The following is a 14,720-nucleotide window of genomic DNA, read 5'->3' on the forward strand; positions in this document are numbered from 1 at the left end:
CTTCCATCTCTTAGAAATCACTGAATATAATTTAATGATATCATATAGAAATTTGAAATTTTTTAATGATTTATTTCAAACTGATGTCTATAATTTCTGGAATCCTCCTTCTTCCCACTTTTGAAAATCATGGTCGTTGCTCCCTTCTCCCCCATCCAGCAGCTGTCTGGTTCCTAGGGTTCCTCAGACACTACCAGTAGCTGATACATAATTTCCCTGGTAAATTATCTTCATACTCTAAAACACAACTCGCTTGGGACAGGAGACTTGGCTTATAATATAACACAGTTCAACTTCCTTTTACTTCCTCTTCACATATGCTGGAACTAAGCTCTCTCTAAAATAATCCTTTTCTGCACAGGAGCCAAACCAAAAAAGAAAAAAAAAAATAACATTCACTCAACAACATATATTAAATTTTTATTATATATCAGGTACTATTCTGAGAACTGTGTTTTATTTTTTCTTTAAAACTGATAATAAATCCATGAAAATATATCTCTTCTTACAGCTTACTTCCCCTATTTAGATGTTTTCTTTAATAGCATTTGTTTATAAAGCTTATGGCACAGTTTTAAAGTATTCCCCCATAAATTACCTAACTTAACGCTGATAAAATTTTAATGAAATAGACATTATTTTTATTTACAGATGTAGAATCCAAGTTTCCTTAAAGTTAAGTGAGTTGCGAAAAATCCCACTGTACCTCAAAGACAGGAAAAGGATGGCTTCATCTAATGCTTTCTTCACAGGTCACAGCCACCTACCTAACAAGTTTTCCTTTCTCTTAGTTTAAATCAATATTCACTAATATACAGGCACTTATATGAGTATTAGTAATTGTAAGAAATGTCTAATGTTGATAATTTTATTGTAAGAATTCCATTTTTGAAATTTTCCTCTTCTTTGATCTGTCTGTCCTTTCACACTCAGAAGAGGAAAGCTAATCAACTTTGTATCTGATTAAAAATAGAGAGTTTTCCTGCCATTTAGGCCCCACATCTGATCCTGCTCTGTCTCGTTGGCTGGACTCAGTGTCTCTGTGATGGAATGGCCACTTTCTCAGAGTTCATTGCTTCCACTTCATTAGTCAGTTTTGACTTAAAAGTCAGAATTTGATGCAGAAATAACTCTTTTCTTCCTCTGCTCAGACATCCTTAGCAAGGCGAGAAAAGCATCATCAGAATCTTTGCTCTGAGCTGGATCATGAAGTTTAGCTCACTATTCTCACTGTAAAAAGAAATGTGAAAAGAATTCTAGTTCATGGAAGCAACAACCATTTCTCTGAATAAAATTACTTCTGTTCCTGTAACCTTTTCTTTTTCAGCCAGAGCTCCTCACGGGAGTTCCACCGTCAGGTTGGTGGATGTTTATACTGGGTGTATGAGGCAGGGTTCAATCAGGGAAGAAGAACTACCGTAATTATTACGGAATAAGGGGTTATGATAGAAATTAGGTCTTTCATTATTGAGGGAGAAGCAGGGGCCAGTTGGAGGATTAGCCAGCCCTGAAGCCAGGCATATCCAGCTTCTGGAGTGGGTCTACAGAGGAGAGGAGTGTGAACCTCTGTGGAGGCTTCATTTGTGCATCTGGTGGTGAGGCTGGTCTTGCTGTTGGTCAGCAGGGCCAGCAGTTGAGAGAAGAACTGGACAGGGAGCTGGGGAGAATCAGGACAAGCTGGAATCCACCAGCACCTTTGCGTCTGTTCTCACAGCCCCTAACCATGATGCACTTTAGAGAGTAAAGGCAGCAGCTTAACTTGCACCTTCCAAATCTTGATCAGTTTTCTCTTTTAGGCAATTCTAAACCAGAACCATACAGGGAAGTGAATTCTGGGTAGGGTACTTCCAGGTTAGCCAAGTTGACACAATACAAAGCCACCATACTGGGGTACATCTTCTGAATATAGAGCTCTACGCTCTTCTATCATTTCCGGTTCTTTGGCATAGACTGTCAATTTTCTATTATAATTTTGATTTTGTTATATTATCCATTTACATCTTCAATAGTTATTTATATAATTTTGTGAATCATGAAAGGAAATGTTCTACCTGTCTAATTTGAACCATACCATGAGTGCCTGTCTTGTATCTGTCTTTTTTGACTATTCTGTTTTCTTTTGTACTTTAGTTATCGATTCCTGTGACAATACCACACTGCTCCACTCACTGTGTCTCTGTAACATATTTTAAAATCCAGTAAGGGAATTTATTCCCTCCATGTTTGCATTCTTCTTCTTTTTTTGTGGCTGTTGTCATGTAGATGCTCTTCCAGACCAATTTCAGAATCATTGTATCTTTGTTCATACCCTACAAGTGTTCTATTAAAATTTTATCAGAATTGCGTTCAGTTTTTGGAGTAATTGGAGTTTATCTCTTAAAATATTGAATATTCAGAACCAACAAATATGTATAGCTTTATCTCACATAATTTTTAAGGTTATTCCTAGATTAGTAGTTTTGTGGTAGTGGTTACTGTTGCTGCTATGAATGAGTCTCCTTTTTCCAATTTATTTTCTAACAAATTATGCTTTTTAGTATATTAAAAGTGAATTTGGCTAACTCATTGAACTCATTTTTCTAATGGTTTTCCAGATGATTCTTTAAGTATAAAATCATAGCATTTTCAAAAATGTATTTTTACATATTATGTTTCAGTATTTGTACTTCAAATTTACTTTTCTTATTCGATTGCACTGGCCAGTACACCCAGAACAGTAAGGAATAATGGCTGCAGTAATAGCCATTCTTATCTTATTCTTTACTCCAGTGGAAATAGTTCTATTACTTTACCACTAAGTAAACTGTTGTTTTCTGAGACAAGCTCTTTATTTAAGGAATGTTTCCTCTTTATGTTTACAGTGTTTTTCTTTTTATTTTAATAAGAAATGAGTGATGAATTTTATCAAAGGCTTTTTCACTGTCCGTGAAAATAATCATGTTATTTTTGACTCTACACTCCACAATATGTTATATTAGTAAAATATCTTAATATGCATTCTTCCTGCATTCCCACAAGAAAACCTGTTTAATCACATTTTTTTCAGTATATTGTTAATGCAAGTTGCTAATATTTTATTTATAGTTTCTCCATCTTATATTCACAAGTGACATTGGTGAATAGTTTTCAGGTTTGTTTTTCTCTCTGTTAGGTTTTTGTTTTATAGTTATTCTAGCCTTGTCAAATGAATTGGAAAGCTTTCCAATTATTTATGTTTTGTCCCTTCACATTATTTCTTCCTGTGATTTCCTGGGCATCAAATTCATTGTTTTTTGAATTCTCAATCTCTCAAAAAAAATTTTTTATGGGAAGAATTTTTCCCTTTCCTGATTCTAGGTAAACATTTCTTGCCAGTTTCTGATGAGGGCTATCTCATTTCAGACCAAGAGACCATCATCCCAATGTGATAATCCAAGATTAGAAAATACATATACTGTACTCCATTGCTTCATAACCATTTTTTAGTTTATTCAACTAACACTTATTGCTGAGTGTGTGAGGAGTGTCATAATGGGATCTAAGGTGTGGGAGGTAAATTGTTTTAGGATAGATTTGAAAGACATTAGCCTTTAGAAACTTAAAATGTGTAATGACATGCACTCCTGAAATAATTTAATGAAAGTACAAATAAATGTATTCATAATACTTCATGATAAAGCATAAAATGAGTATGGAAATGCAGAGAGGATGTGCCCAAGTGCTGAGTCACAAAAGTTAAGAGGAATTAGTCAAAAAATGTGTAAGAGGAGAGATGAGTTCTGAGCTGAATATTGTATTAGGGGATACACAGGAAGTGGGGGCCATGAGATGGTATTTTGTATGATATGTGAGAAAGCAGGATGATAAGGAGATCCAAGGGTAGATGATAATATATAAGTTAGTTTATCTGAAGCTAAAGGAGGCATTTTAGAAAGCTTAATAAATGAAACCAGAAAGCATGGTATGCCAATCCTGTGATACGGCCAGTGGTCGAGGTCAGGCTCTGCCTGCCCCAGCAGGTCACTGGTAGGTTCAAACTGTTTCCTGAAGTTCTGCTGAGCTTGGTTCAGGATCCAGAAAGAGGTAAGCTGACTGTGGCATACCAACAATACGTGGCTCACATTTGGTCTTGAATTGACAAATATTATCATAATTAATAAGTACACATATGTGCACATATCACACACACAGATGTTCTGTTTCTGAGTAAAGTAGAATAGTCTTACAGTGTCTTACTGTGGGAGTAGAGGAACAATTTGCCTTAACAAGGATGACTCAAGTGTTATCATATATATATGAAACAGTGCCTGAATATAAACTAATGCCATGCTGGATATGAAGCCCTCCTCCGTGTAAGGAAAAAACTATACCTGATATCATTATATCACCTTTGTGACTCCATACATATGTCAAACCATAAGAAATGGTAATTAAAAAGAATGGAAAGGAAAAAGAAAAACCATATCTGATATTATCACATCATTTCTGTGATTCCATACTTAAGCCAAACCATGAGAAGCACGAGGGGGGACATTGTACACCAGTTGAATTCTCAGAGAAATCCTGTCTAAAAGAAAAAAAATCTGATAATAATTATGAACTTTGGTACTTACAAACTTTAAACAGTTAGCTACACAAATATGGCCTGCTTTGCACAATCACATGACGCCAATAGCCATTGTACTTTGTGACAAACATAAGATATCACAAAAGTGCACAGAGAGAAATCTGATTTCAGCTGCTTGTTGACCAAAAATTGCTTTCTAGTCGTTGAAGAAGGTTGTAACAAATAAGAATGACCTTTACCGTATGGGAAGCTCTCATGACTCCTTTAAATTAAAGGAAGACCTAACCAGGGAGCTATGTAGATCTGAATCTGAATCCTTGTTGTCCCCTTATTCTCCTCTGATCTTGGGTGATTATTATTAATAATGTATGTTAAGTACTTAGCACTGTGTTGGAGAATAAGAGCTTAATGAATGATAGATCTTTGATTTTCTGCCTCATCATTAAGGCAACCACTTAAAGTGCACTTGCTAGATGACAAACACTGATCCAAGCACTTTACACAGGTCTCCTTATTTAATCTTCACAACAGCCCAATGAGATAGGTTACTATTAATACCCCAATTTTATAAATGGGAAGTTTGCCCAAGGAAACACAGTTAGGAAGGGGAGGAGCCAAAATCGAAGCCAATGCCTTCTGGCTCTATCACCAAAGCTGCCTCACTGTTCTTTCTTGGTACCAGGCAGAAAATGTCTCTGATCTTTTAATTTTGACCATATCATATCTGCTCGGCACATAGCCGAATAAAAGCCACCAGCTCCACCTCTGGCAAACTCCAACCATTATTAATTTTGGTGATTCGATGTGCAGGCAAGGTCTGAACACTGTTGGAATGCTGGCAGGATGGTTTTTAAGTAGCTCATTTTATTCCACTCAGGGAAAACAATTTGATTCACCAAGCATTAAATGGAAAGTTGTTCCTAAGAACATTTTCAAGATTGGTGTTGGCATTGAGGTGCTTTGTAGAAACAAAGTCTAACAATAATTAATTGTATTGTACATATTATCAGTTATCATTATTTGTTAAGTTTCTCCCATAGCTAGAGTCAAGACTGTGGAAGTTACAAAGTATGACTCCTGTCTTTAAGGATAGGAAATGAAATATATATGGAAAATTTACTGCTTATGAATAGAAACAAACAAGAATATCGAAGATAATGGAAGGAAGCTCATCTATCCCATCACAGACGTTTCAATCTAGGCTCAGGAGAATGAGGTTTTCTTAGTTAATTCTTAGCATTTTGGGGCAAGACAATTAAACATTCAGAGGCTTCCAGTATCAAGAAATGGTCCTGGACTGGACTGGATTCTTCTTAACCCATGCTTATGGAGTGCGAACATGGAAGGCATCTTCAGCCCTTATTGAGAATATTCCTCAGTGGGAATTTCTGGTGGTATTTAGAGGCATTATCTTTTTGTGCTTATTCTGTGTCAGATCCTCTACTTGGGCCTGGGGTTTAAATATGAATTAAACCTGGCTCTTGTCCTCCAGCAAGTAAGAGTCTAGTTGTTGACATAACAATGTAAAAGATGACTACACAGTCACATGATAAATGCTTTAATAGGGGCATGTACAGAATGCGCTGGAAACCCTAAGAAGAGAGTGAACCAGCTTCCCTGGGAAGAAAGTCAACTCAGAATGACCAGTTTTTAAAGTCCAGGAGCTAGATAAGATAGATAAGCTGCATAATGGGGAAATCACCTTGAGTAAAAGAATCATGTCTTCAGCATAGTTATTTGCAAGAAAAATGGGCCTCTCTCAGCTACTCAAATTTCTGCTCTCTGTATTCTTGAGTCTTTATCATTTTTATTGCCACATTTACAAGGTACCCTTTATAAATTCTTTTAAACAATTCAATTTTTCCCACTTTATGAAATAATGGAAATTTAAAATAATTCTTGAATTTTCTACCCTCCTCTGATTTTTCTCATAATAGCAAAAAGAGAATTACAAACAGGAAACAAAAATCACGATTTTTTAAAATGAAACATGAAGATAAAGTTGAGCATCTGGGATGGTATCTGTAAACAACAAGTGAAGTATTTTACTTAAGGTAACTTCTGGCCATTTGGGGGCTCAAATATAAATCTCAGAAAAGTAAAATAAAAATAAAAGTAGTTACTAATTTGGGCCTACCTTTTACCCGCTACTTTCTTCACCTGCCAGATACACTTTAAGAAATGAGAGAGGTAACAGCATTGAGCAGTAAGGAATCGGTTATCATTTAGAGCTATGTTGAGTGTGAATGCAATTTTACTCAATTAAGCCTTAAGCAACTGATGCAGGCAAATGTGGTCCACGCACTAGAGACCCTTATTATATCTAATATAAGATAGTTAATTGCTTCCAAATGAAGCTCAAATCAGACAGAAAAATGTCTTGTCTGACTAGTACTAAAATAGAAGTAGGCAATGGGCACTGTTGTGTTTTTACTTGACTCTGTGGGTTCTCAAGAATATTCATTTACTTAATAGGCAAAATTAAGGCCTGTGTCCTCCATGTACTGCCACTCTTAGGACATGTGGACAGAAATGCAATTTTCTTGGTAATTTCTTTGATGGATTCACTAAAGATCTCTATTAGTCTATATGATAACGGTATTTCTCGGTAGTGTTGCCTACTGCATTTTGGCTTACATATATTAAACACATTCAAATATAAAATCTTACTTTCAAAGTAATCCGAAATCAGTTCCATTATTATATTAAAATGAGTTCATTATCATTTAAGCTATAGGTACAATAATAGAGTGTGCTTTTTCTCTTAAAGTTGTTAAGGTCAGGGAAATATCCTTAAGATAAACGTTGTTAGAAGAAAAACACTTCAACTGCATATAAATAGGGAAACAAAATTTCTTGTGTATTTTGAAGCTTTTCTATTGGCCCCAAAATGTGGAACTTAAATTTCCATAAAAGTCATAGAACACCAAAAGGAAATCCTCCCAACAAATTCACAATTTACTGTTCAGCTCTTCATTGTGAATTATGTTTACTAAATCTCAAAAGCAATATCATGGAAAAGAAGATAAAAACATAAATAAGTCTAGATTGTGGTATTAAACTAGATCCTGTCAACATAAATTAATAAAGAAAAAAATACATATTTTTTAGTATACAATTATGTTTGAAAATTTGATTGCTAATGGATTTCTGTATTCATATCAAGGTCAGATGGGCAATTGTTTGCGAGTAATCTGAAATCTCTTATAGCCTCTTCCAATAGGTTTTATAACATCTATTTATGTTAGACATTTTGCCATTTCAAATGTTTCTCCCTCATAGTTTTTTCCATAAGAGCAATGTGGTACATTTAGTCAATTCTGCACTTGTTTTCAAAACTCTCCTTTATTTGACTGGAGAGCTTGCAATTAACCCACTTCTCCATATTGAGAAGCATCTTTATAATAACAGCTTTCCTGACAGAGCTTTTGTTAGGCAGATTTTAAAATCAAGAGCCCATAAAGGTTGGAAAAAATCCAGTCATATTAAAGTCAGGAAATCTCTTTCAAGGTCATATCCCTTAAGGTTATAGAGGTTTTCTTGCTGTGACAAGATTGCCAAGTCATTTTCCACATTAAAGAAAAAAATTTAAGACAAACACTGTTACCTCTTTTACCAAATGGTGGGAGAAAGGCTGAGGTTTTACTTCTTCCAGTGAATTGACAAGGAAGAGATTTTTCTCTCCCTTTGCCACTTTGAAGCTTGGTTGGAGGAAGACGAGACTTCTGTGAACTGCCCTCCAGACTCATTCATGCAGCCAGAGCTGGCCAGCGATCCAGCTGCATGAAAGAGCTTAATAGGCAAAGACCATGGTAATTCCCTCCATCTGCCTTTTCTTTCTTCTAAGGCAAAATCTTCACCTGGTGTTTTTGATTCATGTGTTCTAATTATGATGGCTGCCATCAGCAGCCCTGTGGGGGACACCACAAAAACTCGCTGAGCCCACAGAGCATACTGAAGCTTGTTAAGCGACCATGTCAGCCTGATTTTCGGGCCCATTTTGCAGCTCTCCACAGGCCTATCTAAAAACATCAGGAGTCTCAGTCTTGCAGGACAAGTGCATTGTCTTTCTAAATGTCTCTTCCTGATAAGCAAATCCAAATATGGTTCATTCACTGTGGCTTTGAAGGCACAGTGGGGAACTTGGCTTGTATGGTGGATACAACAATATGCTTAATATTATCATTTGGTATAGAGCTAAAGAACTCAATTTTCAATTCCAAGATAAAAACCTTGCTCCCCAGCTATGATCAAGAGTTTGAAATTTAAATCAGGAGTCTTGAAAGCTATTCTAACTCTCAAAAGGACTGGCTTTCCCATACATACAAAGAAGAAAAAGCTGTGCTTGCATTAGTATCTGAATCAGGAAAACCTCACATCATTTTAGAAAATGTAATACTTGCCTCTTTCAATTGAAATGCTGTTGAGTATTTTCAGTGTTTTCAGTTCATTTGTTTTATTGTATTTCCCATTATTTACATTATGATTAGGACTGGTCCCATAGTTCTTTTTTATTACTTTATATACCTCCCATCGTTTTAGTGTTTCTACACTAATAACACCTGGCAACATCCAAAAACATTTTGATTTATTTTGATGTAAATACCAAAGCAGCATCAAAAATAAGCTTAGCAACATCCTTAGCGTTCCACAACCCCTTGTCTTATGTATTACATAACTTAAGTCAATGTTTTTAGTTACTCTCAAAATAAATGCCAAAATGGTAGTTTTCTTCTTTATTTATGTGGAACTTTGAAGAATGTTCTAGTTCTGTGTAAGTCCATTTGGATAAAGGAAATTTTGTTGATATTAGAAAATCACCTTTAGGAACTGAAACCCAAAATCATCCCCAGTGATATGCAACTAGTGATTCAAGTTACTTCCAAACAACTTTTCACAGGCTGTGATTTTCATCCCCACCTCAAACCTACACTAGATCAGTCCAGGGACTCACCAAAGAAACTCATTTACCAGTTTGCAAGGCAATTTGAGTTGGCAAACTATTTTATAGTTAACACCTAAACTAACAACAACTTGTAATTCCTTGTGTAGTTGGTTATTCTGGTAGTTTATCTAGGCAGAGAGTCATTACTACCCCTGCATGCTAGCTGCTGGTTATTTCTTTGTCTTTCAGTGTTCACTTTGGCCTAAATGAAGAGATGTGTGATGTGTGTTGCATCTAGTCAACTCTCTTGGGGGATGAGTAGTGTCAGTGGCTGAGTTACTGAGCCCTCATCAAGTGGTTGATGCAACTTGGTCGTGTCAATGTTAAAAACCAATGTTTCCCCAACTGATAACTCAAAAGACAAATAATAAATAAATACCTCATTTCCAAAATCAACAATTCCTATCAATTTTACTCCTAAATATTTCCCAAACCCATCCCTTTTCTCTTCTCATTACCACTATCCTAATTGAGGCATTCATCATTTCTTCACTCGATGTGTCTGTCATCTCCCAATGGATCTTTCTACTTCTAGTCTTTCCTTTTTAGAGCCGTCTTCCAAACAGGTACCAGAGCAGTTTGAATAAAATGCAAACCTGCCATGTCACTTCCTGTTTAAAATCCTGTGGTGACCACTGCCTGGGCCCTGTCTGCCTTTTCAGTCTCAGCTCTCCTTGTCCACCTGCCACTACCACACATACTTTAAGCTTCAACAACCTCAGTGAGGTTGGTCTGACCTGGATTAACTTAGTCTGCTCTTTAATTATTTTAGGTTAGTTTTATTAGTTTTTGCTGGTTCCCAACACTAAAAGTCATGTTTTATTGCCACTGTTTAGATAGCTTATATTCATACAATATCATATTAATATTCATTCAGCAAACCTTTACCAAGCACCCATTATGTAATAGGTGCTGCTCTAAGTGTCAGGTATTCAAAGACATAAGCATACCCTCAAAGAGCTCAGAGACAGACTTCCAGGCAAGTAATAATAATAAATGGAGTACATGCAGTGACAGAGATGTGTACAGGGAAGTTGTTATGAGAGGACCTTATGGGAGTCTAAAGTCTTGAGGAATGGAGGAGTGAAGTTATGCAAGAATAGCTTTGTAGAAGGTAAGAGTCTTAAAGAACGTATAGAAGTTAGCCACGTGTAGACCGTGTGTTAGGCATTCAAAACAGAAGAAAGTGTGAGAAAACTGTCAAGGTAATAAACAGCCTGGTACGTGGGAAAAGAACAGAATTTGGAGATGGACCTGGAGAGGTAGGCAAAGTGCCATTCAAAGAGGGTATTATATACCATGTAAAACCATGGGAAAAGTACAATCTGGATATGACATAGGTTAGGTTTGTGTTTTAGATCCATCAGTTTGGTACCAATGCAGAGGATGAATCCAATGAGCAAAGCAGAGAAACTGGGAGACCCAAGAGGAGGTCCTTGTAGTAGTCAGGCAAGAGAAGATAGAGGCCTGAATGTGGGAAGGAAAGGGAATGGTATGTAATTGGGAGTATTTGGCAATTGACGAGATATGGTCTATGAAAGAAATGGAGTCAGAAATGGATTAATGTCATAATGAGTGACAGAGAGATGCAGATGCCAGCAACAGAGAGAGAGAACCAAGAAGCAGGAGTATGTTAACATCAAAAACTGTAGTTAGTTCCAATTCCTTATTGTCACATGCACTCAGTAATTTCTATAATGTGTTCCTTATAGAAATGCATACATTTCTGAATGCATCAGAAATGTATTAAACAGTCACTATGTCCAGAATTTAAGCAAAGCAAATCCAACAAATGAATCAGACAAGTGCCCTCCTCTCACTAGCAGGCACATTCCTATATATGATAGTGCAAGGTGAAAGGGATAAATACCACAGGAAAGACACAAATGAAAATTTGTGGTGTTCAGTGGAAGAATGGTTACTTTCAGCGAGGGGTACAGCCCGAATAACTGATGAAGTGGTATTTGAGGAGGACCTTGACACTTATGTAAGACTTAGACATGTGGAAATTGGTCTGAAGAGCTTCTGGGCAGAAGGAATAGCACAAATAGCTAGCTATTGGAACGGGCTAGAAGAAAGTGCATGAACTCCTTCACTAGAAGAGTGGGGTGACACGAGTAGAATTAAGTCAACACGATTACACAAGTACTTGACTCTGAGGGCCAAGAGAGGGGTTCAAATATGATGCAGCCTGGACATACCATAGGAGCAAGTTTGTAAGATAAGAATATGAGCAGTTTGGAAGCTCTCTAGATCAATGACATTGGATGTAAAGTGACAACCACAGCTGAGATATTTACCCATCTTTCTAAAGGGCCATTCTTGAAGAACCACTCCATTCAGTCTTACCCAGATATATGAATCCACTTTTAAATCTTAAGGAATTTTTACATCATGTAAGGGAAACTGCCCTTTGTATTCTCACTGAATAATTTTTGGAAATTATGCTCTTTTCATTTGGTGGTTAGTTTATTTTAGATGATGTTGGAACGAGTTGTCCCACAGGCCACTTCTCCATCCTCAGTAGAGGTGGAGGCACTGCTCCGTCTGCAGCTATCTTGCTGCACAAGCCAGAGTGGGAGCCCCACCCCCCCCAGGGCCACATAATGCCCAGTCCAACAGGCTCTTACTATCTCAAAATATGTGCCTTCTCCTTTTCTTTGTAAGATTCTGTTTTGATCTTTTTTCCCTCTTTTTTACTGCTCCCTTCTTCCCAATCCTAAAAGAATTCTATGAAGCTTACCTTGCTACTGATGATGCGACCCCATTGCTCACCATGGTCAACATTCCTTTCACAGTATTGAACAGCAGGAAAGAAAAAGGGCCGAGTACATAATGGCAAAAGGATATACCAGCAGGACAGAGAAGGAGCTTGGATTCCAGATAGGGTCATGAGGTCACTGTCTTCTTGCCCTTTGACCCAAGCCAACCCACCTTTCTCCTTCCTCCTCTTTTCCCTCCAGTTGTTTTTGATTTCTGAATTAGTATGTTAGACTCTGTTGGCCTGACTAATTGAGTACTTCAATAAAACATATATACATATATGTATATATATTTGTATGTAAATATATATTTAACTCTGACACTCATTGCCTGTGTTTCTTCCATCATAGAATATACAAAGTATATACAAGTTGTAACCTTGAATTTAGTTCATAGGCATTAACAGAAGAAACTAGGAACAAGAAAGAAGACACACCATATCTGAAGGGTCTGCCTATGTGTTTTCAACTCATCGCCATAGCCTTTGCAAGGATCATTTATTTTTAATGAGGTAGCACTAGTAAGAGCTGAAATACAGTGTTCTGTCATTGCTATACATTATTTTCTAATATAGGGACTTCTCTCTGGCATAACCATAGGGTAGCTTGGATAATATTTTGATAAGAGACAGAACTATGAGACTAAAATATCGGTAGGGGATAAATGTAAAACCAGCTTTCTCTGGGAGACTTTTATGGTAAACAAAGGAAGTAGGGGAAATGGATGATAGAATTGACATTTTTCAGCAATTCTCACTGTTCCATCTTTTACCACTACTTATTCTCTTTCTTTTCCATTTTCTTTTCTTTCTTGAAAAGAATATGTTAAATCATATCTTAAAATAGGAATGTGTATATACATATATTTCAGGTTTTTTTTAACTCTTAGGAATCAGATCTACAGAACTTAGGAGCTGCTAGTACAAGTGCTAAGTCTTAACCAACCTCTTGTTTTACGAATGAGGAAACTGAGGCACAGCAAAGAGAAGCAACTTGAATCATATAAGAGCTGAAGCCAACTTTCCTGACTTAACATTGGGCTTCTCCCAGCACAACTGGGATAGCCCCACAGTGTTTGGGAAAAGACCCTGTGAGTTCCACGGGAAAGGAGACTCACATATCCACCTTCTCATGAATTCTAGATGTTTTAGGGTGCATTCCTTTTCAAAAGTCAAGAATCAATTTAGGCTGATAGAACTCTGTTGTTTCAGATTGCTTCACATTCTAGTTCCCAAGTAATTTTTTATTATTTTGGCTTTCATTTTCCTTCTTTATAGATTTGGGTTAGTGTATATTATGTTGCCTTGTTGGGCTGTTATTATAAATCAAAACTGGCATAAATCCAGAGGCAACAAATTAGAAATATTGACTTTTCTTCTGGGCTAATAAAAACAACAGAGTGTGAGTTAACAAATGTAGTTTTAATTTTATAACAAATGTAACGGTGCCTGCCGGGGGGGATCCCTGGAAATACAAGAAAAGAAAACCTTTCTGAATAGTAAGAACCAGAGGAAGAAGATATGATGCATATAGAAAGGTCAGCCTGATTCTTTTCACAGGGGGAACCCCCTGAAACAAAATTTAGACAGCCACTTATGCTCTATTTTCAATAGAAAATTGGAAGTCTCCCCTTTCCCAATAGCAAATATAACATCCTTAGGAACAATAATTCCTCAAGGGAGAAGGTATAACTGCATTACTGATTTCTCAGTTTTTGAGCAGCAACAATTAGATAAACTTGAAACCAGTGGCTATAATCCTCAAGGTTGGATCTGATTAATAAAGCAAGTGATAGCTTGCTGATTCTAAAATAAAAAGCTAAATAAACGCGTGTTGCCATTTTCAGCAATAAAGTAATAAGCAGTTGGCAGTAAACGTGATTGGCATAAAACAATGTAGGAAATAATGACAAATACATTCAGGAAATAGCTATTGCTGTCACATTTGCAAAATAGGATGGTGATTCCGAAACATATCTACAATTTAAAGCTATTGAAATAAGTTGACAGATATCCTAGCAAATTATTCATGCCATATTTAAATAGTGTACCTAACTCCTCAATAGCATATTTATTTAATCAAAGCATGATCATTTCTGACAATTACTTTTATAAACTTCCAGGAAATTTCCACAGACGTGTATTACCTAAGTCATGTAAGCAGTGAGAAAGCTGACACAGCTATTCAAAACAGCAAAGGAACGGAAAGAGTCTAGCACGTTAAGATACTGCCAAATGCTTCCTTAGCTGGTAAATGCCTGGGATAATAATAAATGAGTCCAAAGAAAAACATGAGGAGGTTATTAAATTATACTATTAGGATATAAGTCTCTAACATGGCATGCTTTGACTAGGTCTATAGATTTTCCAGAAGAATCACAACTTAATGTGCTCTATTTGGGTGAACAAGTCAGAAGCAGTATGTCTATTAGGAGTTGCAAATTCACAAGTCCTCAGGAGCTAGGCAG

The sequence above is a fragment of the Ceratotherium simum genome, chromosome 28 (assembly GCF_057802395.1).
Source record: "Ceratotherium simum simum isolate JZ-2026a chromosome 28, ASM5780239v1, whole genome shotgun sequence".
NCBI lineage: Eukaryota > Metazoa > Chordata > Mammalia > Perissodactyla > Rhinocerotidae > Ceratotherium > Ceratotherium simum.